Genomic DNA, 23,699 nt, shown 5'->3' on the forward strand with positions numbered 1-23,699 from the left:
AAAATCTAAAAAAAAAGAAATTTAAAAGCCCATTCTAAAATTCATATTGAAATACAAACGACCTTAATGGCCAAAAGAACTTTGCAAAAGAGAACCAAATCAGAGAACTCAAACTTTTTGACTGCGAATTATTATAAAGCTGCTGTAATGGGGGCTGTGTGTGGTATTGGCTTCCTAATAGGCAAATTGATCAATGGAACAAAATGGAGAGTAAAAAAATAGACCTTTATACATATGATCAATTGATTGTTAATAAAAGTGCAAAGACAATTCAGTGGAAAAAAGATACTCTAACAAATGGTGCTGGGACAATTAGATATCCATATGCAAAAAAAAAAAAAATACGAATTTCCATGCATGCCTCATACTATATACAAAAGTTAACTTAAAATGGTTCATAAGCCAAAATGTAAAATCTAAAATTATAAAATTTATAGAAGAAAACATAGGTGATAATCTTTGTGGCTTTGAGTTATGGATTCCTTAGATATACCACTAAAAGCATGATCCGTAAAGTGAAAAATAAGTTGGTCTTCATAAAAATTAAAAACGTCTAGTCTTTGGAAGATACCATTAAGAGAATGAAAAGTCACACCTCTGTAGGAGAAAATATTTGCATTTGAAAAGCATATATCTGATAAAGGACCTGTATTTATATACATATATGAATTATTATATATAATATATAACATGTTTATATATATATAATATAATATAATAACATGGATAAACCTCAACATAATTATGCAAAGTAAAAGTAGCCAGATTAAAAACTGGTATATACTTTTGATTCTAATTATATAAATTTCTAAAAAATGAATACTAACGTATGGTATTGAAAGCAGAGCCATGGTTACCTGGGGTTAGGGGATGGAGTGGAGGGGAAGGGATGGAGGTCAGGAGGGAGGGATCAAAGTAGCATGAGGAAATCTTTGGAGGTGATGGGTATGTTCATGTCAAAAGTTATCATACTGTGCACTTTAAACATGTGCAGTTTAGAGGTGCATGGGTGGCTCAGTTGATTAAGCAGCCAACTCTTGATTTCAGCTCAGGTCATGATCTCTGGGTTATGAGATTGAGCACCGGGTTGGGCTCCACACTCAGTGGGGAGTCTGCTTGAGGATTCTCTCTCTCTCCTTCTCTCTCTTCCCCCAACTCGTTTGCACTTTCTCGCTCTCTCTGAAGTAAATAAATAAATCTTAAAAAAAAAAAAAAAAAGCATGGGACACCTGGGTGGCTCAGTCGGTTAAGTGTCTGCCTTTGGCTCAGATCATGATCTCAGGGTCTTTGGATCGAGTCCTGCATCTAGCTCCCTGCTCAACGGGAGTCTGCTTCTCCCTCTCCCCCTGCCCATCCCCCATCCCCCCAGGCTCTCTCTCTCTTTCAAATAAATAAATAAAATCTTAAAAAAAAAAGTATGTGTAGTTGATTTTATGTCAGTTTAACTTCAACAAAACTGTTTAAAACAAAACACACACACAGCACCCATCTTAGGATATTATAAAACAAATCCCTTTTTGCTTTTCCAAGGTTTTGATATAACATACATACTATTAACACCCCAAGGTCCCTTGGATCATGACCTGAGCGGAAGGCAGCCGCTTGACCAACTGACCCACCCAGGTGTCCCTTCTGTTCATTTTTTAAATATTGCATTTTAAGGATGTATCAATTCACAACCACTTGAAAATTAGAAAAACAAAACAAAGTGTAAGACACAAAACTGGACCTTTACCGCAGATAGTTTGAGGGACGCTGACTTAATGGGGCTTGTTTATCTTTCCCATACATCTGTAAACTGAGCCACAGGAATGTTCAATGACTTGCTCAAAGGCTAACAAGTGGCTAGATCATAGGACCGGCAGATCATAGGACTGACAGATCCCTGGACCTGGGCCTTGTGTTATTCACTCCCCTCTCGCTATGGAATCACTTGCCATTAGCTCCATAATACATTGAGCTTCTTAGGTCATTCAAATGTGTGAGTTGTTAAACTCTGGCTCACGGGGGGACCAACAGTGTGCCCTTACTCTGAATGTTTCCCCAGATCACTGTGACAGATGACACCCCAGAACCTGTGCAGCAACAGCGGGGTTCTAGCCCTGACTGGCTGGAGAGCAAGGCCTGGAGTTTCATTAGTGCTGGATTCACCTTACTAAGTAAACATGCTTATTTGGTTTTAATATATTAGGCTTTGCTATTCAGAACTAGATTAAACTGTCAATCATCTCCCCCATATTTCATATTGTTTCCTCTGGGCAGGGACATGCGTGATGTTACACATGTCTCGCCAATAAAACAGCCCTCTGGATTGAAATCTGTTCAGGACTTATAGCAAGATGTCAAATTAATTGTACTGAAATAATGAGTTAGCACCAAATGCTAATTAAATATTGATGAAAGTCATACTTTCAATTATCTTCATTATGGCCCCATGTTTTATGTAGGCATTAAATGCTTGCAGTACGGCTATGTCTGGTAATTAGCTCTGCACTATGAAAAAAAAAAGCTCGAGTTATTGCCCTCCATATTAAAAGCACTTAGAAACCACTTGGAAAATGGAAACTCTGAAAAGAGGCAGTACTTTTTTTCTGAAAATGTTTGAAGTTCTCTGAATTCTGTACTTCCTGTTCATAGTAATGGATACTCTTTATTTTTTTTTTTTTAACTTGGGCAGATTAGAAGTCAGAAGGTCCTTCAGAGTCCCCACTGAACTCTGCTGAGTCATGGCTTTTTCCACTCTGGTTAACTTCTGGAAGCCTCTCCTTTTAACCACCTACCCTGCCTTTTACCCTTTTCCTGCCTGGAGGTACAATGGCTCCCTCTGGCAAATATGAACACTGCTCCCATTTATGGAGTCGTGATTCAGCTGTTCCTCAGAGCACAGTCCTGGCACTGTGAGCATTAGAGTCACCGGGGTTAATATTTAACATGTAGACTCCCCAGCCCCCCACAGGGGACCCAACACAGAGGAGCAGGCCAGGGATGTGGAGGGTACAGTTTGATAACTCATACATCCCAGCATTTTCCATCTTGGCTGCATAGTTGAATAAACCTGGGGTCTTTTAACAGCGACTTCACCGATCTTACTAAGGGCCACGGTAAATATGTATATGTGTGAACATATGCGCGCACACAAACACATCTTACATGATTCTAATGTGTGGTTAGGGCGGGGAACCAGTATAATGGTCCCTTAAATAGTATGTATACTCTGCAATCCTTTCTGCTTGGAAGGTTCTTCCCACTTCTATGCTTGAAGATTTCTCTTTCCATTCACTGTTAGTGATGCACTTTTTTCGGAAATGTGAACATACTCTGCACTGGTTGGTCATTGCCTGTCTGTTTTCAGAACCACTCCTTTCAATATAAAACACCCACAGGGGGAGAATCAGGTGCCACCAGGACATCTTATCAAAGAGCCATGGAAGTAAGATTTGGGCACAGGCGGGGAATCCTGACTCTACCATTTATTGGCTGTGTGACCTTACATAAGTTATTTAACTTCTCTGACTCTCAGTTTCCTGATCTGGGAAAGGGAGGTAATAAAATCCACTTCCTCGGTGGACATGAGCACCAAATGAGATACTGTACAAGCGCGTGAGCCAGGTGGTTGATCTCCAGCTAAGGTGTAATGCAAGGAGGCTGCTATCTGAACCACTTGACATGTGTGAAAGGGCCTGGAAGAGATTCATAGTAAATACTCCATAAATGTCACTTAAAAAAATTAATTGGATTCTACAGCTGTTCTATATTCATTCACTGAGTTGGCAGAGAAATGGGGGGAAAAAGGAGCATTAGAGAGAGCTGGTTCTGTCGATGAAGACTTCTGCTTCTGGCACAGCTAAAACATTCTGTCCTGTAGAACATGGCTCTTGCCACTCCCCAGCTCACAGTCCTCCAGTAGCTTCCGTGTGAAAACCAAAGTCCTCACCGTGTATGGTCCAACCCTGACCACTTGTTTAGCATCAGCTCCACCAGGCTCCACTTGCTCACTGGTTTCAAGCCACACAGGTCTTTATGCTGCTCCTAGAACAAGCCAAACAAAGGCCTCTCAGCATCTTTATGATTTTCGGTCCCTTCTACCTGGACCCCTCTTCGCCATCATTGCATTTATGGCTGGCTTCCTCTTTTCATTCCGGTCTGCACGTAACTGTCACCACCCCAGGGAGACTTCCTTGGCCATCTCTCCTCCTCACCTTGCCCTATTCATCACTCATGTATCTAGAAGACTGCTCAGCAGGGATGGAATGAATTAATGACTGAAGGCTGGAGATGAGAAGGGAAAGCGAAGTACCAATTCTGAGCATCTGCAGGCTTTATAATCATTCTTCAGGATAGTCATGTTCTCACCATCGCACACATGGGCTAAAGACTCACAGGCGAGAAGTGGCTGCCACTGCAAAGTCACAATGTCCAAAGTCACGAGTATGATCTTTCCCCTCAGCCTGCCCTGCTCCCAGTGGATCCTATCTCAGTGAATGGTGGCAGCATCTTCCCCATTGCCCAAATTAGAAAGCCAGGAGTCTAAAAACAAAAACAAAAACAAATTAAAAAAAAAACCAAAAACCCAAACCAGGAGTCTTGCTGGGGGCACTCCCCTCCCTCACTGCCCATGTCCAATTCATCAGGAGACTTAGTGACTTGCCTCCCAAATATCTCTCAAGTCCATCTGCTTCTCACCATCTTTAATAACACTCTAGTCCAAGAAATCATTACTTTTTTCCTGGATCTTATAGTGTTTTCTACCTGGTTGACCCTCTTTCCCAGGCTTGTTCTCCAACACCCCATCCTCTTCACAAAGACCTGAGCAATCATTATGAAATGCAGAACTGATTATGTCCTGTTGTCCTTCCCTTGCTTAAATATTTCAATGATTTCCCATTGTTCTTAGCACCCTACTGAAGTCCTAAATTTGGCCTGCAGTTTGGGTACCATCTCGCCCTTGCTTCCTTTCCACTGGTTTCCACTCTGCTCACTGTGTGCTGGCCAGTCTGGCCTTGGGCCATATTTCTAAATAATCCAGGCACCTTCCCAGCTCAACCTGCATTCTCCTATCACCCTCCTGCCTTGTCACCTGGTTGTGAATAGGTAAGCTCTCATCCTTTAAGTTTCAGCCCAGTTATATTTCAGAAACGTTTTCCGATCCCACGGGCTATGGACGGAAGTGAACCTTCACAGAGCAAGTGGCTTCTTCATCAGGGAGTTTACTACGGTTGCAACCAAGAGCTTGTGAACTTATGCCTGTCTCTCTTACTAGATTATAAACTCCTAGAGGCATACTACACATTTATCTTGTGGGTGTTATTCCATCACTTAGTATAGAGTTGTGCATAGAAAGCACTCAATAAATATTGTTGAATTAATTAATATGACCTCACTTTGAGTGGTGGACCTGCTGGGGTTAGAACTTGGCTTTGAACCTAAGGCTGTCCAACTCTTAACTACACTAATGTTCTTTCAACCAAGGGGCCAGAGAGAAGTGGGGGATTGGAAAGTCTGCCTGGAAGCTAGGGCTGGGAAGCATCTACCGCGGGGGCCCGTCTCGGCCCAGGTGTTTGGAGGCTGCTTGCTGTGTTCTTCTTCATCCCCGTCAGACTCTCAGACTGCTTAGAGTCTCACTCTTAGACTTTACCTTTGCTTTTTCACTTCTTTCAACTTTTAAAGCCATGACAGAATATCACCTTTCAGGAGGCACACTGCCTCATTTGGAGCTGGTAAGATAAGGGAAGAGAAAGCTTAATTGATGGTGAGTGACGAGGTAGATGCTCCTGTGTATCCGAAAATGAGGTGTGCGAGCCGAAATTGGATTTGCGGGGTTAGTGGCAGTTGAAACAGGGCCACGCTGCTAAAGAGCAGCTAAAACCTGCTCGTTCACTCATTCACTCATTCAGTCACTCCTTCAGGTAGTGATAGAGCTCCTATTATGTATGAGGCACTGATCTAGCATGAAATATACAGCAATGAAAAAAAAAAGAGAAAAAAAAAACGGCTGGCACTGTCCTCATGGATCTTATATTGCAGTGTGAGAAAGACAATTATATTGTAGTGTGAGAAAGACAATAAACACATAAAAATTAAGTATCTCACAATATTAGATGATGGTAAGCACTTTGAGGAAAATTAGTGTAAGTTAAGGAGATAGTAGAAAGGGAAATGGGGCTAGATTAGTTTATATTTATTTATTTATTTAGGTGAGTTTAGATGAGTAGTAGGAGAAGGCCTCTTGGAGGAGGTGACATTTAAGCAAAGATCTAATGAAATAGGTCACACGAATACAGAAAGAATTTTCCAAGCAGAGGAGGTAGGTGATATAGGAAAAAGTTTGGCTCACACTTTAGTTAGGGGAGGATAAATGTTTTAACAAATGTTGGAGGAGGTCACAGAGAGTATACGAACACTAGATAACCTTGGAACTGGACCCCAGCAGTCAGAGACTCCTCACTCCCTTCCCTATCCTTGAAATGTGCGTTCTGCTTGCCCTCTCCGGTCCTGGAAACTGTCCAGGGACACAGCCTCAAGACGACGATGTGGTGCTGAGACTATCTGGATGGTATACATGACTGAATCCAGTTAAGACCGCTATGTAAACTTCTAAGATTTGACAAGTGGATGCAGAGATCTACTTGTCATGTGGCCACCCAAGACAAACCTCGTAAATAAGTTCCCTGCTTATTAAACCTGCCACCTACCTCTCTGGAGTGACCTGCCTCTCTCTTTGGCCTCTCCTGGCCCTACACATGGGCTGGTTTTAGATTATACTGGGGAATTTCCTGAAGAGATTAGGACCTATATGAACACCACCCGTGCCCATCATGGAAACTCAGTGGTTTCACACAGAAGGTGCTTATTTCTTGCTCATTGCAGAGGCCAGTGTGGCTCTAGGAGATGTGCTTCCCCATATTGTTTCCGGGACCCAGGACCCTTCCCCCGGGGGCTCTACCACCCTCTAGCGTCCTGAGTCCTCTGTATCCCATTGGCAGGTGATGGAAATGGGTTATATGGGAGGTTTCTACTGGCCAGGTCTGAAAATGGCACGTTTCACTCATTTTCTTGTTTCATCAGCAAGAACCCAGTCACATGCCACTTCTACCAGCACAGGAGGCTGGGAAATACAACTTAGCTGTGTGTTTGGGAAGAAGAGGATCCAGGTTTGGGAAGCAGCTAGCCCATCTCGTTCCAGCATACATAAAGGACATAGAGGAGCCAGAGTGACTGTTGCTGAGGGAAGACGATATTTGAGAGGTGGGCACGTGCTAAGGCAGGTACGGTTTCAAGTCATAGAATGGACTTTGTGTTATTTTCCGGAGTATGTCGGCATGATACCAAAGGATTTTAAACAAGGGAGTGATATGCTTGGATTTCAATTTTCAAAAAGAACTTGAAAGCTCTTCGGAGACCATAAAGTAGGGACAAGAAAGGCTATGATGATAATTCATGGAAGAGGGGCTGAGAGCGGGGACTAAGTCATGGCTGTGGTAAAGTGCTGAAAATGGTCTGACTGAACAATTTTGAAGGAAAAGCAAACAGGAGTTACTGTTAAATTGAATGTGGAGCCTGACAGAAAGAGAGGAATCAATAAAGTTTGCTCAGTGTTTTGTCTGAGAAACTAGGTAAATCATTTTGTCCTTTACTGAGATGGCAGAGACTGGAGAAGGAGGAGGGGACAGAAATGGAGACTTCTCTTCTAGACATTGTGTTTGTAACGCCTGTTGAACAGCCAAATGAGGCTATCAAGCAGGCAATTGCAGATGGGAAGCTCATGATGGGAGGAAAGAGTGGATAAGGGCTGGAGATATAAAATTTGGGGTTATCAGGGGGTGGGTATATGAAACCATTAGGACGTCCCTAATGTCAGTAAAGAAGAAAGAAGTTTGAGGACCAAGCTCAGGAGCATTTCAATATCTAAAGCTCAAGTCACAGACTCATGGACTCAGAAATAAAAAAGCTCTAAGTTGTTAATAGGTCAAACCTCTCATTTTTTCAGGGAAGAGACTAAGCTTGAATGATTCCATTGCTTACCTAAGATCGCATCATTTGTGTTCACGGAATTCAGCTACAATCCAGATGCTAATGGCGACTTACTCACTGCTTCCTCATCTATCTCATAATCAAAATATTAATTCCTGTGGTGAAAGATAAGAGAGGGGACTCAGTGAGATGCTAGAAAAAAGGAGGGAAATAAAATGTGCTGGAGAATATACTTGCCCCCCCCCATCCTGCTCGTCATTGTTCTAATCACTGTAGAACACATTTTATGTAAAGGTTAAAGTATTAGGTCACTTTCATATTATTTCAACTCTGAAGAGACTGAGAGAGTACTGAACAGTAACCAATCCTGAAACACATTTCAGATGGAAGGGGGGAAAATATGATGAGCTATTGGAAGAAAAAAAAAAGGGAAAACTGCATCCATTGTCCTTATATAGAAAGCAGAAGTTAATCAGTTTTGCCTTTTTTTCTGAGAGTTCTGGATTTGGGCTGTGGTTGGGGATTTGGGATGAAGGAAGGGAAGGCAGGTCAGACACGTGATGGAAGTGGTGGGGGAGCCCAAAGAAGTAGCATAGTCTCAAGGGGCTGGCCCCATTTAACCATACTGGGAAGGAGTCAAATTAGGGGACTGAAAAATAATACAGATGATAGTGGAAGCATAGATGGTCCGGGAAGACGATATCCAGAATGATAAAGAAACTACATATAGTGAAGAGAAAGATGAACCTTGCCAAGGAAGAGAGGAAGAATAACCCCATCTATCTGCTGTCCTTTTACCATAGTGGTTGAACCGTGCAATGTTGAATGGTCATTTTCTGACTCCATCATCCCTTCTAGATTTACTAATTGGCAATCTACTGTAAGGTGAAACTTTCCCTTCTTCTTTTATTTATTCATTTCTATCGGCATGTACTCATGGCCTCCTATTTTACTCAAGGGGTTGCAGCATGTTACAATGATTCTTTATTTTCATATTCAAATTGTCCCAGGCTATACCAATGGGAGCCCCTTTAAACTGATTTGTGTGGCCTTTTGATGTCTCCATCATTCTTGAGTGTTTCATTACTTTCTGGCACAAAAAGTTTTAGTTTTACTTTGTATTTTTCTTGTCCTAGTCCCGGAGAGAGCCATTTCTTCAAGAAGCCCTGGTTCCTTTTAATGGAGGATGGTATTAAGAAATCTAGATCTAACCTTCAGAATGTTCTTGCTCCTAGAGCCTCTCATAGGGCAGCACTAGGAAATCTACATATATATGTAGACATATACATCTGCATCTCTTTATCTCTTTGTCTATCTATCTATCTATCTATCTAGTACAAGGCGGTTCAATTTAGCACTATAACATTTATTAGCAGTCCCCTCTCCTTAATTGTAACTTCCTTATCTGGCAATAAAATACCTGGCTTCCATTATTCTCAATGTGTTTATTTATATGCTCAAACTCCTGACCATACCAGGTGAAAATTTGACCCTAGACACATTGCCCCTCCTATCATACCTCAAGCCCCACTGAGCACAGTACCCCAAAGCTTGGACTCAAAGAAGGGGAAGAAAGAAGTCCCCTGTGTCTTCTAGGAAAGGAGTCATTGAAGGGGTTTCTCAGATTTGTTGTCAGCTTTACTGACACGTATCTACTATATGTTGTCAGTTGCCCTACTTACCCTCTGTGGTTCCTCCTCTATTACCCACTTTCACTGCCTGCAGATCCACCTGCCAAGGCCTCACTGTTACAACTGCCACAGGGTGCACAAGAGCTTGCCTGTCAGGAGCCAGTGTTGCTCAGTGAGCCCTCTGCAACCATGGGGCACGGTACTCACCTGCACTTCTCTGCCTTGGTTCACCACTCAGCCCCAAGGCCACTCAGCTTAAGCTCAGAGGTGCAGGGTTCCATTAGCTTCTGGCTCTCACCAATGCCCTGATGACTTTTCAATGTTCTCATTAAATAACAAACACTAACAAAGACAGTTCTGTCTGTTCTTGCCTTTACATTTTTGTCGTAGAGACTCAAGTGTAGCTTATTGGCTGAATGGGGAATGATGTCCTTCTGCTCCTGGTTTTCTAACTTCCCCCTCAGGTTTCCCCATCCATTCCCACTTTTACTAACATTCAAATTCTCCTGTCTTTTCTGAATAAGAAAATATGTGCCAAGTATATTGATGAATGTGAACAGGTCCTGGAAGAAAGAGGTTGGAGACACATCTGGTCTAGAGCTCTGCCAATCCCCAGTTAGGTCCCCATCTCCTTGATCTGATAATCTCTTCTACTTTTAATACTCAAAGGACAGGCTAACAACAGCTCCTAAAGAATGGACTGGGTAGCTTCTTATAACTGGCTGGGTTCTGTGGAACTCTCAAGAGAAACATTCCTCTCCAGAGCTCTGTCAACCATATGTGACTCACACACTAGAACCAGGCTGAATGGAACAACAGAGGTGTGGGGATTGATGGATCATCCTTGGATCATACTATGATGGTGGTCAACTTCCATATTTTTTTCACTTAAAGCACAGCTCTGCGTATGTCCTACATTTCAGACAGTGCTGAGTAATGATGTTACAGAGTTGAATATTTATACTACCACTATTAATAAATCATCCTTTTCCTCAATAATAATTCACTGCCTAGTTTAAGAGACAAACAAATGAACAAATGATTGCAATGCATTATACCTGGTGAGGTGCCAGGAGTATGATAGAAATGTAGAACAAATAGGAGCTGGCAGAGACGGGTGAGAAATTGCTCTCAAGACGAGGTCATGAGCATTGGGAGGACAGCAGAGTTAGTCAATATAAAATAGAAATAAATAGAATACATACCATATAATGGAATATGAAGAGCATATAATAGAAATAAATAGAAAAATAGAAATAGAAATAGAAAATAAAGGTGACAGAGAACTTGACACCTGGAGGCGAGGGTGTTAATTAGCAAGAATGTCAAGAAACAGCACAGTCATACACTAAGGATATGTTGTACAGTATAAATTGGTACACTCTTCCTGGAGGGCAAGTCATATTTCAACAGTCTTGGCCTGTGACCCAACCAATTCTACCATTATGAATATATCCTAGGAAAATAATCAGAGAGGTATAAAAATATGCACAAAGATGTTTATCTCATTATTATTTTTAATAGCTATTTATAATAGATAAAGTGCATAAAGTGAAGAGAGATGTTGGGATATTTCTTTCTCTGTTTCCTTCTGCTCCAGGCTAAGACTCTGGCGTGTCTTCATCCCTTTGTGGTTCCAGCTCTTATTTAAAACATCTCTTCTTCTGTAGTAGTTCCAACTCACTGGGTTTGTGTAACACTGTTCCCTTTCCTTCCCCTTTGGGCCGAAGAATAGTAGGCATTTCCCACCGATGCCTTCTCTGGGTACCTCAATATCCCTTGGTAGCTCCTCTCCCCTTGCAACACCTCCAAAAATAGTCCTTTTATTAAATTTTCTTCAAAATACCTCCTCAGGGTATCTTCTGTTTCCTGCTGGAATACTGACTAATAGATACATCACCTAGGCTTTTAAAGAACCATTTTGAAAGGTAGACTTTTAATAATTCTAAGATTATCGTCCTAAACGGATGGACCCAAAAGGTAGTCCCTCTTATTCTCAATTGAATATAACACAAGTAAGTGAGCCTACCAGGGGTCAGGAGCTTTTCTAAGTGATAGGGAAGAACAATGAACAAGAACAACGAAAAAAAGATCCGTGGTCCGAACAAGTTGACAGTCTAGTCACAAGGACAGTGCTTTGCTTATACAAATTATTTATCCCTTCTTTACCATTGCATCTACATTGTACCCTGGCCAGATATCATGTAACTAAGGTTGCATCTCAAGACAACATCTATTAACAAGCACATGGTCTCTAGACACAGCTATTGTGCTATAGACTGTGTTATTCATTACCACCTCATAGAAAATCAAGTAAAAATAATATTTGATGATCTGTAGTTTCATAGACCTGTCCTTGGACTAAGGTGCTAATATTCAGTGTGGGATCTTCTATGTTGATACTCAGACAGGATCTATGTATGAATCAGTTGGGAAGTTTGGGGATGAAAGAGTTAAAAATTTTCAGTGGGGGAAACACCAGGATGTGTTTTTGAAATGTTTTATCCTTCACTTGTTTATTACACACATATTATTTGTGAGTGAGTTAATTGCATTTTGTCTTTTTTCTCCTCACCTCTCACTGCAGTGAAGAGAAAGGTGACCATTCTTTTTTTTTTTTTTTTTTTTAGATTTCTTTATTTGAGAGAGAGAGAGAGAACAGGGGGAGGGACAGAGGGAAAGGGGGAGAGAGAATCTCAGGCTGTGTCCACACCCAGCATGGATCCCGAAACAGAGCTCAATTTCACAACACTGAAATCATGACCTAAGCCCAAATCAAGAGTGGGACGATCAACCAACCGAGCCACCTAGGCGTCCCAAGGTGACTATTCTTTCATTTGCAGCTGATAGAATTTTATTAAATTGAGTTAGAAAAGACCTGAAGAAACAACTGTTTCTTGATTTTTACCAGAAAGAAGGCTACAGTTTATTTCTTAACTAAAGTTATCATTTTTGGTAAATGTCCTCCATGAGTAAAAATGCTTTATTGTGATATGTTGAAATATGATAGCATTAAACTGGAACCTTGGGGCCAAAACATATGGAACCTTGGGGCCAAAGCAAATGGAACTCTGCATGTTTAGGATGACAGATATATGAAAGTATTGAGTGTTTGTGTTGATAGTAAACCTACATGATTTGTGTTGGGGTTTGTGTTGATAGTAAACCTACATGATTACTAAGAAAATTGGTGTGATCTTGGGTGACATTAACTCAAGAAGAGCATTGAAGATGACTGCTACAGGGTAACTTTTAAAAAAGAAGCACAAATACATTGTACTGCATTTGAGGAGAGGCATGGGAATGGATGAGGAGGCCTGAGAGTATGAAACATGGGGAACATGTGTTTTGGCTGCTCCTTCTCTCAGTTTGGTCCTCTGCAGAGTTTCTCCTTGCCTGCAGTGGGGGGTGTTTGGACCTTGTTCAGCACCCTATGGCAAGTTTTAACTAGGCGTGTTTGGTCTGCTTGTTAAAAGAAGCTAGACCCTATTTCCCCTAGAGCTGAAGTTTTGCAGCACTCTATGATCAGTAGACTTGGTGTGTGCCAGGGGTTTGTGCTGGTCTTCTGGGGGAGGGGCCGGCTGCGCAGATTTTAGGTGGCCCTGCCCTAGTGGAGATAAACCCGCAGGGTGCAGGGGGGTCGTGGCTTAGTGTAAGTGGCTCCAGCCTCCACTGGGGGGGTGCCGTGTTGCTCACTGAAGTGGGTCAGTGGGGAACATGTGAAGGACAAGCAGAAAAGACAAGAGAGGGCAAATAAGAGAGAGGTTTTTGAGTTTCATAAAGGTGGTCATGTTGACGAGTCTGCAGATGTGTAGTGTGGAAAGCAAGCACCATGACTACTGGGTGAGGGCTAAAGATAGGCAGAGAGGGGAAAAAAAGATGCTTTTTTGCAAATAACTTTTTTTCCCTTGGCATACATTTTGAAAACAGTTCGTTTTGTAGACTACATCAAAAAATAGCATTGCCAAAAAGTGGACAATCGGTTCTTTATTGAAAGTTTGTTTGGTGAAGTTCAGCTGTCTGATTTCCTCTGCTTTAGAATCAATGATTTTGAGGTTCAAACTATTGCAACCATGCTTGTGGAATAAAATATTGAGGATCCCAAAGCTCACCATTTTATGTGTTGAAAAGAATTAAAAATAACCTTTGTAAGCTACTGTTCACCTGCCTTTGATGAACTTGTCCCAACAGGATCTTCTTTCATACCATCATTTTAGATGATTACACAAAATCCTATTGCATAGATGTGCCTCATTTTTCTTAACCAGTGTCCTATCTGAAAATCTCCATTGTTTTAGTATTTCATATTAGTAATGGTGCTCCAGTGAATATCCTTGTTGCTCAGTTTTTGCTCTTATCTATGACTTGCTCCTAAGCAGTCCACTAGCAGGGTCAAAGAATAAGCAAAACCGTAAAGGCTTTGAAGATATTGCCAAATTGCCTTCAGGAAAGGCAGACTATGCGTACTTTTCTTTCCTGTATACCTTTTAACTTGAATATCAAAATCTGTTTTTAAATTTCCAATTTGTTATGTGAAAAAAAATACCTTAGTTTGTATTAATTCGATTAATGATGAGAAAGAAAACTGTTTTCACATACTTACTGTCATTTTTCTTTCTAACCTTCCTCCTGCCATCCCTCTTAAGTTTTTTTCTCCTTCTTTCATCCATCCCTTCCTCCCTGGTCCCTGTTGGCAAGATTACATCATGATGCTTCCATAATAGCCCAGATCACTTACCTCCAGATTTATATTACATGAGAAAAATAAAACCTCCATTTCCTTAAGCCATAATAAGTTGGGTTTTCTATTAGGTGCAGCTGATAATATTCTCTGTCCATATTTAATTGTGAAGACCATAATTTGGTTATTGATCTAGAAGAGGTCTTTAGACTTAAAGGGTATGAATGCCTGTTTAATAAGTTTTGTTAATCAATGATACTGTAATAGAGCTATAATGGGACAGATGATGACTATGCTTGCGGTGAACATAGCATGATGTATAAACTTGTCAAATCATTAGGTGTGTACACCTGAAACTAATGTACCATTGTGTGTCAACTATACTCACATTAAAAAAAAGTATTGGCAAATATTTTTATCTTTTTTGGGTGGTCTGTTTCAATTAGCAATAATTGCGCCTCGGATAAACCTCATTGGCTACGATACTGCCACTGCACAAAGCTGGGTGGTCTGTTCCAATATTAAAAAATTCAATTATCAATTTTACCATCTTTCTTTATGGTTTCTGCCTTGGTGTCATATTTGGGAAGACCTTTAGCACATAATCATTTACTTATATTTTCATTTGAAGCTTGGCTTCATTTTCTGCATTAAAAAACTAGGATGGCATATCCATATTTTCCCCTCCCACACTCAGGGCAGACACTGCTAACTGAATGTACCACTCAGTTTATTAGCCATTAGACCTATCTGGGCCTCTTTTACCAAACAATAAAGTTTCATGTAGCATAAAACTCATTTGCTATTCTTGATTTATAGTAGTTTATATTGTTAAAAAATCCATTCCTGTAAGCCACCTTAAATAATTTCTTGGACAAGTTGGAGCATCAGTAAATTGAGAGATAGACTGATCTACTAGTATATTAACAACATTGGTCAGGCATCACTAAGAGCAGATGACTGCTATTAATAGTTCATAGACCAGAAAAGAAATTGAGAAGAAATTTTTTTTTAATTGAGTAGCTTCCAGTTTAACAAGAAAGTCAGTACAATTCAAATGATGATATCTCTCAAATGACAAAATCACTCTTCCATCTAAGGGAATCAAAAGCAATTATTTAGACAGGCGCATTTTCTTTTGGCCTCTTGCTTCTACTGTATATGCTAGTGTTTGGGTATTCTAAGTCTTTGTGGAGGAGTCTGAACACCTGGGTATTCAGAACCATGCCAAACTTATGGGAGGATATAAAGGGGAGATGAGCCTCTCTGCATAATAGTTCAGAAATAGGAAGCAATGATTCATGAATTAGAAACAGTAAGTACAAACCTTTAGGGAGCAATAAGTTCTTCAGCAGGATTCAATAAACTAAAACTAAAGGAAACAGTGTCCATGGACCCTAGAAGTAAATTATCAGGATTATGGCATTTGTGAGTCACGGAGATTTTTCTTTGACCTTCAGTTTGGCTCATTCTTTTCCTTCTTCCTCTTGTAACTTACCAACCTCCTATTTAACATACAATATGCTCATGCTTATTAGATTTTCCTTCTTGCTTTTCTTAGAATGGCAAACAAAGGGGCAATGTAGTTGTGGATAGACATAAAATGTAAAGGAAATACTTTTTTAAAATATGCATTCTATAGTTATTTTCAAGGTTTAATTTATATTATTGGGTCCTGAAAGGAAATGCCTAGAAAACCTCTAAAAACTTCTCTCTGGCTAGGATTTGCCACTGTGTTGCTAACCGAAGATGAGTGGCTGGCTGGTCTGATGTTATCGATGGTGATACCACAGCATAAAGTAGGAAGAAATAAATGGGACTGGGCTTCATTGGTTTAACCTCTAGAAGAATCATGGAGCTAAGAAGAGAGGTTGTGGGAGGGGATCAATAGTTGACAAATGAAAAGAGTCTCGGTCAGTTGGAAAGGACATTTATTTTCCCATGACGTAGCAGAATAAATCACTAGTAGAATCCCACATCTCAGGATTGTCTTTTGCAAAATAATGCTCTCTGTTTTTCTTTACCTAAAATCTTTGAGTACTACAGTACAAAGTTTTTTCCTATGTTGAATAATCAGGGAAAATAGAAATACACTACCTAAACTGATGCTGGAAGGGAAGCGAATCTATCATCACCATCATTGTCCTGATCAAGTACTTATGCAACATATAAAGTATGTGGAACAATGCTAGGGATCATGGAATCTGCTTAATACAATGTGATTCCTGTTCACATCAAGTTGTTTTCCCCCAGTAAGGTAGCTGATAGCCCAGGAGTAACATGTGGTCTCTATGTTCTTTTCTATGGAGAGATTTATCTGAAATCATTATGTTTCTCTCACGTATTCTTTATGTAAGTCAAATTTATCTTTCACATTAAGAGGACTCTTGGTTGCATATAGTATAAATCTATTTGAGCTATTTCCTGGTTTATTCTGCACTTGCCATTCCCACTGTCTATCAACCCAAAGTCATTTTGGCTAGTGGTTAGTGGCTGCCATTGTGTTTCTCTATGCTCTGGGATGCTGAGCCCTGGGGACTCATTCTCTTGGACTATCTTGTTGATCGACTTCTGGTTGGGTTCGGCAATAGGAGGCGCTGTCAGATATGAAGGAGGGCAAGAAGAGAGCAAGATCTGGATGTTCATTTCTTCCCTCTGTTCTTCTTTGAGTTGGTGGCTGCATTCTTTTCACCACCACACCCACCAGGCTACACACAGCCCTTTCTTTACTACTCGAGCTCCGGCTGGCAATCAGCGTACTATTTCTTTCCTTATTTCTTTAGCCTAATGATGGTGATGGCTTCCAGCTGTTGTGCATCTATCACGATATTTGTCAGCTTTTAATGTGTTAACAAACAAAGGCAAAATTTCAGCAGCTTAAAATGATAGACTGGTTTTTTGCTCATGTAACATGAGGGCTCTGGGTCAGCTGTGGCTCAAATCCTGGGTGTCTTTTCATTCCAGATCCCTGGCTGAAAGGATACAATGTTTTCATGATAAAGGGCAGAAACTCAAGGAAGAGCCCAACCCAAACCCCACAATTACATGTAAAACTTCTGTTTGGCAAAAGTCAAGTCTACTCACATCTGAGTGCCCAAAGAATGTAACTTGACTAAGCTTAAAGTCAAACAAATGGGGATATACGCTTTTCCCACCGGATTCTTAGACTGAGTGATTCTGCTTTCTCCTGGGACTCTAATACAGTTATCTCTAGGGGGGGAAAAAGGACATTTATTACAATGATATATAAAGTAGACTTACTGAACCCAAAGGCAGAGATTGCAGCCTGCCCTGGAAATAAACCAGAATGAGAGACTTAAGTACTCTCAGGACTTGCCTTTTCTCTTCTCTGTTCCTTTCTGTTTGCTTCTCTCTTGCTCTTTCATAGGATAACTTCATTTGCTTCTTTACCTGTATGTTAGAAAACATCATGGCCAACAGTCTTTAAGGGTAATATTCCACAATGAACTGTCTCTTGGTCCCAACTCTAAGTTCCTAGAGAAGTCTTCTGACTGGCCTAGTGGGCAAAAGATGCTCATTCCCATTGCTACTGAAACAATCCAATGGGCAAGGTCATATTGTACAAAATAGCTGCTGGGATCCAGCAATGTCACTAGGTCGATTATACCAAAATAAAATTGTTAGGAAAAGAAGGGCTGGCAAGATCATCCACTAGGTGCCCACTATATCTGGACATCATTTTAGTTAAAAGTTTTCCTTTTGTGATGATTATTTTGTTAAATAGCTTTTATTCATTAAGTAAAATTAGTTTACTTCTGTTTAGGGCAATATCGAGTCTCTACTTAAAAGAAATCTGGGCTTTATATTATGAATATTATGAAGACAATTATCTCTTGTTTTTAAAATCTTTGATTTTCTTTATACAAGACACTATGTCTACATTTAAATTTTTTCTCAAATACAGAAAGAAAGGATACACCTTAAGTAGATACCTCTCTGCAGACACCTGAGAAGTCCAACTACCAGTCTACCTGCATATACAGTTTTGAGCCTCGTAATAAGGATGTTTTCACTGATACCAGGTAAGTTTGGAGATGGATTTTGAATAAAAACAATGAAGTCTAATCATTTGCACTGACTTTGGCATATCCACAAGGTATAAAAGTATTGGTAGCAAAAAAAAAAAAAATCATAAAAAAAGGGTTGTGCTTTAAAGTTCTTGTCATCCCTTACTGTTCACAATCTATGTGATACTTACTTTAACCTCAACACCACTATGAGCCAGGCATATAACTTCATTTTGTAGATTAAAAAAAACCCCAAGCTCAGAGAGGTTGAGTAATTGGTTCAAGTTCACACAGCTACGTGTGAATTTGCTAGTGGCAAATTCAAGTCATAAATCCAGGTTACACTAACTCTAAACTCTGTGCTTATTTGTAAAGTATCTAGGATTGTACTGGACCCATAGCAGGCATTGATAGACATTAGCTCTCTTTCTCTGTAAAGACTCTCCCTTCTATAATACTATGATTTGCATGGTTCTTTCAGAAAATGAGTGGGGTGGGACTGTCATAATGACAGGCTCCACTTGCCACGTTAGATGCCACAGGGGCTCTGAGAGTGAGTTGGCTTCCTGGATTCTACTGTGAGTGGGATCCTCTTAATTAAGCTTTGTAATATATTCTTTGACACAGCAAGTTCTGCAGAACTGTTTTATGTTTCAGGGACTAGAATGCTTCTACACTCTATTTGTCATAGGGTAGAAGACAAAAAGAGAGAAGGCAGAGGGCTTCCCATTACATGCTTAGTCCCAGGGTATCCCATTTTTGAGTTCGCATTAAGCCATACACTAATTCCTACATGGTTTGTTCAGGAAATGTTCTTAGTGTCTTTTTATTCCAGCCAAGAGTTATGTTTATAGATAAGATATAATGCTTTATTTATTAATTACCATGCTGGACATAATTACAACTACATAAAAGCTATTCACATATATTCACACATACCCATATATGTGGATAAAGATGAGAAGGAAAATAGAAGAATAGATTTATCAGTGATGGAATTGTGGATAGCATTTTTAATTTTAAAAATTTGGGTATTTGAAAGTGATTTCTGAAATTAAAAAGGAAACAATAGCAAAGAAATGCATCATAATGCTTCAGCTAACCAGAATACACACCAAAGGGAGCATCATGGAAAACTGAAGAAAACATTTGTAATCATTTCAAACACTCCAAAACATATTAATATATCTCTGCCAGGATACACAAAAAGTTTATACTATGATTTTCCTCTCGAGATGGGAAAGGCTGGCTATAGAAAAGGGGTAGGAGAGAGGTCTTACACTGTCTACTGTGTCGATAAACTGGGAATTATAAATCCATGTAAGTGGATTACTAACAAAAAATAAAATAGAAAACAGACTTCTTCCCTGTCTCAGTGGGTGAAGTAGAATTAGCATGACCCTTAAATTGTTTCATTCTAAGAATTTTCCATCACTGTTTTATGTGGGTCATTCTTAACACCAATTTTTCAAGTAAATAACTTCCTATGTTATCTTTGAATGCAACTTATCATGTATATACCACTTAAAAGGCAATGGCTTTATCTGGGCATTGTGGGACATTCAAATTAAGTACAAAATGTAATCTCTGGCTTTCCCAGAAAGATTTTCTTTCTAGGACACATGAAGAAGTACAGATAATAAGACAAGCTAAAACTGTGTGTACAGAATTATTACTGCAATGCCTAGCATAGACTGAAAGACACAATTTAAACAGATGGAGATCAGAATGGGCTCGAGTCCACAGAGAAGATTTTATGCAGTGTTTGTATTCGTTAGGTCAAGCTGAGGTGCAGTAACAAATCCAGCCTAATAATTCAGTGACTTCAAGGGGGATATATTGGTTTCTTTCTTTTTTTTTCTCTTTAAAGAATTTCTTTATTTATTTGAGAGAGAGAACGTGACAGAGGTAGAGTGAGCACGCGCACAAGATGGGGGAGGGTCAGAGAGAGAGGGAGAAGCAGGCTCCCCGCTGAGCAGGGAACCTGACGCGATGCGGGACTGGATCCCAGGCCCCTGACATCATGACTCAAGCCGAAGATAGACACTTAACCGACTGAGCCACCCAGGCGCCCCTATATTGGTTTAAGTCTTACGTCGCAGTCCAGGGTGGGCTTTTTGTTAGCTGGGTGGCTCTATTCCATGGTTGGAAGGGCACTCAGACTGGCAGTTGCTTTGCCTCCTTCACTCTTCAGTATCTCAGGACCCTCGGGTCATCTTTCTGAGGCAGCCAAAGGGCAGAGGGCACAGAGACGCCTGAGTGCACTGTTATTTGAGTCTATTCCTGGAATGAGCACATCCCTTCCCTTCCTCCCATATTCCATTAACTGTAGCTCACTGCATGAGAGGCAGGGGCACACAATCTAGCTGGCCAGACATGTACTTGACCTTCTAGTGCAATGGGACAAGGAGGAAGGTCCATTCTGGTGGGCCGCTGACAGTCTCTGTCACAAATGTGGGGAACGTGGATGATTGGGAAAAATAAAAAAAGAATGAATGGCTTTAGCCAGGCAGGAAGGACAATAACAACCATGCTGTTAAACCTCATCAGGCCTCCATTTCTTTATCTAAGAAGCAAAACGTATTCCAGATGATTTCTAAAATTGTTTCCAGCTTTTATGTTTCTGTAGTTCTGGGAGCTAGCATTCAATGGGCATTGCGTTCAGCTGGAGCAATGTGTTCATGTTAGAAACGGTGCACGATAACTCTTGTGTTATGTGGGAAGAGTGGGTCTTGACTAATCCTTATATTGCGCTTGAAATTTTTTAAAAAATCAAGTGACAGATATTGATCAAGTAACCACTCTATACCAGCTAGGTGATGTCGAGGACACAAAAGAGTTAATTCAATCTTTTTGAGAATAGATTACATACTATTTATGAAGGAGCTGAGCTGGATGAAGAAAGGGGAAGATTAAAAATGAAGCAGAAGGTGGGGCGCCTGGGTGGCTCAGTCATTGGGTGTCTGCCTTCGGCTCGGGTCATGGTCCCAGAGCCCTGGGATCAAGCCCCGCATTGGGCTCCCTGCTCTGTGGGAGGCCTGCTTCTCCCTCTTTCACTCCCCCTGCTTGTGTTCCCTCTCTTGCTGCGTCTTTCTGTCAAATAAATAAATAAAATCTTAAAAAAAAAAAAATGAAGCAGAAGAGGTTACATGCCTAGGATTCCGGAGCTCACCATATGGGGTAGGAGATGAAGGTAAATATAAAATGACCCTTTATCTTCTATAAGATTTTTGTGAAGAAACACATCTCTAAGGAGACCTTGTTTCCCTATGATTTGTCTCTTACAACTGCACATATTACATTTCCATTCATTGAAAGTTCTGATTAATTAAACTGGGGTTAACTGTTTTTACTGCAACTAAAAATGCATGACTCCATTCTCTATTTTATAGACCAATTAATTTAAGATTCTTTATAAGGTAAAATTGGACCTTCAGGCAATTAAAGTATTTCACACAATTTACCTAGTTCTATGAAAATATATTTTCAGGTGTTACAATCACTGGAAAATTCTGCCAAATGTGGTGTTTTACTGCTGTTAATTCTTAGCCAGTCATACCTCTAATATATCCCAGGACTCTTATCTTTGGATATAATCGCTCTATCCTGACTTTATTTTTCTATAGTGGTTAGTTTTTAAAAATTTTATGTTCATAGGGAAATTAAAACCCTGGCGGTTTTGGAGGGAGAACATTTCATTTGCCTCCTGCATCGTGTCTTGTTATACATTCACTGCAGTTATTTTCGTTTTGTCTTGAATATCAGTTTCAATTACTTTTTTTATGTATCAAAACCTGAGATTAGGAGTCAGGAGACCCTCATTTCAGTTGGGTCTGCCACTTACTACTGGGCATATTCTTTACTATGATGTGCCTCGGTCTCCTTCTCTGTCAAATGAGGGAGCTGAACTACAAGATAGGCAGGTTGCACTCTCTTTGAAATATTACTCTTCTATATCTTAATATTAGGTTGATCACTTTTTATTTGATTATCAATCTATGACTTTAATTTTTGTTGTTAAAATGGTCTGTTCCTTTATTTATTCATTTATTTATTTTTGGGGAAGTATTTTCAGAAGCTTACTTGAACCAGCATAACCTAGGATGCTTATTAAGATGCAGATTCCTGGGCGCCTGGGTGGCTCAGTCGGTTAAGCATCTGCCTTCAGCTCAGGTCATGATCCCAGGGTTCTGGGATCGAGCCCCACATCAGGCTCCCTGCTCAGCAGGGAGTTTGCTTCTCCTCTCCCTCTCCCCTTCCTCCCTGCTCGTTCTCTCTCTCCCTCTCAAATAAACATAAAAAAAAAATCTTAAAAAAAAAAAAAGATGTAGATTCCTATAGTCAATGATATTGTAATAGCATTGCATGGTGACAGATGGTAGCTACACTCATGGTGAGCATAACATAATGTATAGAGAAGTTGAATCACTATGTATCTGAAACTAATGTAACATTGTGTGTCAACTATACTTAAAAAAAAATTTAAAGGTTAAAAAAAAGATGTAGATTTTCTATAAAAAGTATATGATCCCTGTAGTACATTCACTAAATCAGACTTTCTAGGGAAATACTTCTCTTAGTTGTTAAATGTATATACAGGTCACATGCAGATCTTGTTAAAAAGGAAAACTCTTAATTCAGTGTGTCGGGGGCTAGGACCTGAGATTCTGCATTTCTAACAAGCTTAGAGGTCACACTGCGGATCTGCCCACCGCACTCTGAATAGCAGGGCTCGCTCTGGGAACTGTTACTGCAGCTCCAACCCAGCAGAACCATGTCTTGAATGAAGACAGAATTAGCCAGATTGTGGAATGTTTAAAACATAGCAATCATGCCTAAAATGTAGCACGTAGCATCTGAGTCATATAAAGTAAAGAAGAAAGGTGTTGCAGAATGAAGATTAAAGACTATCATGCAATATGTATCAGGTGCTCTTATGGGTGGTCGTATCAGAGAACTACATCCTTTGTTGCTGTTATTCTAATCATGAGAATGTATCGCAATCCAAGTACCGAGCAGTAAGAAGAAAATTGTTCCCTTTTTACTGATTGCTGCTTTGCTGCGTGCTGTCCACAGGCTCTTTCTCTCATTTCCCTTCCACAGATCTTATAGAGTCTGTGGCTGGTGTGATCACATTGTTCTTAGTCATGGAAATATGGTCTCTCTCCTGATTCAGTGTGGTGAGTAAAAAGATTGTTTCTGCTGAGGGTGAAAAGGTCTTCAAACTAGTTTGCTTTCTAGTAAGCAGCAAGCCTGGAGAGCCCCCAGAAAGACGCCCAACATCTCCCTGAAGATTAAATTTCTGCTGTTTTTTTTTTTTTTAACTTAAAAATTTTTTTATTGAAGTATAATTGACATGTAACATTATGGTAGTTTCAGGTGTACAAT

General features: G+C 40.2%; 1 non-coding gene across 1 annotated transcript; it reads right to left on the reverse strand.

The window, feature by feature from the left end:
• Positions 1-14,649: 14,649 nt before the first annotated feature.
• Positions 14,650-14,786, reverse strand: LOC123839937 (U4 spliceosomal RNA). Its single transcript, XR_006789801.1, has one exon. It is a non-coding gene; the product is annotated as a U4 spliceosomal RNA (small nuclear RNA).
• Between the last annotated feature and the right edge of the window lie 8,913 nt (positions 14,787-23,699).

This window comes from Mirounga angustirostris, unplaced genomic scaffold (genome assembly GCF_029215605.1).
Source record: "Mirounga angustirostris isolate CCGP_5_RB_7025 unplaced genomic scaffold, mMirAng1.0.hap1 SCAF_3, whole genome shotgun sequence".
Classification (NCBI taxonomy): domain Eukaryota; kingdom Metazoa; phylum Chordata; class Mammalia; order Carnivora; family Phocidae; genus Mirounga; species Mirounga angustirostris.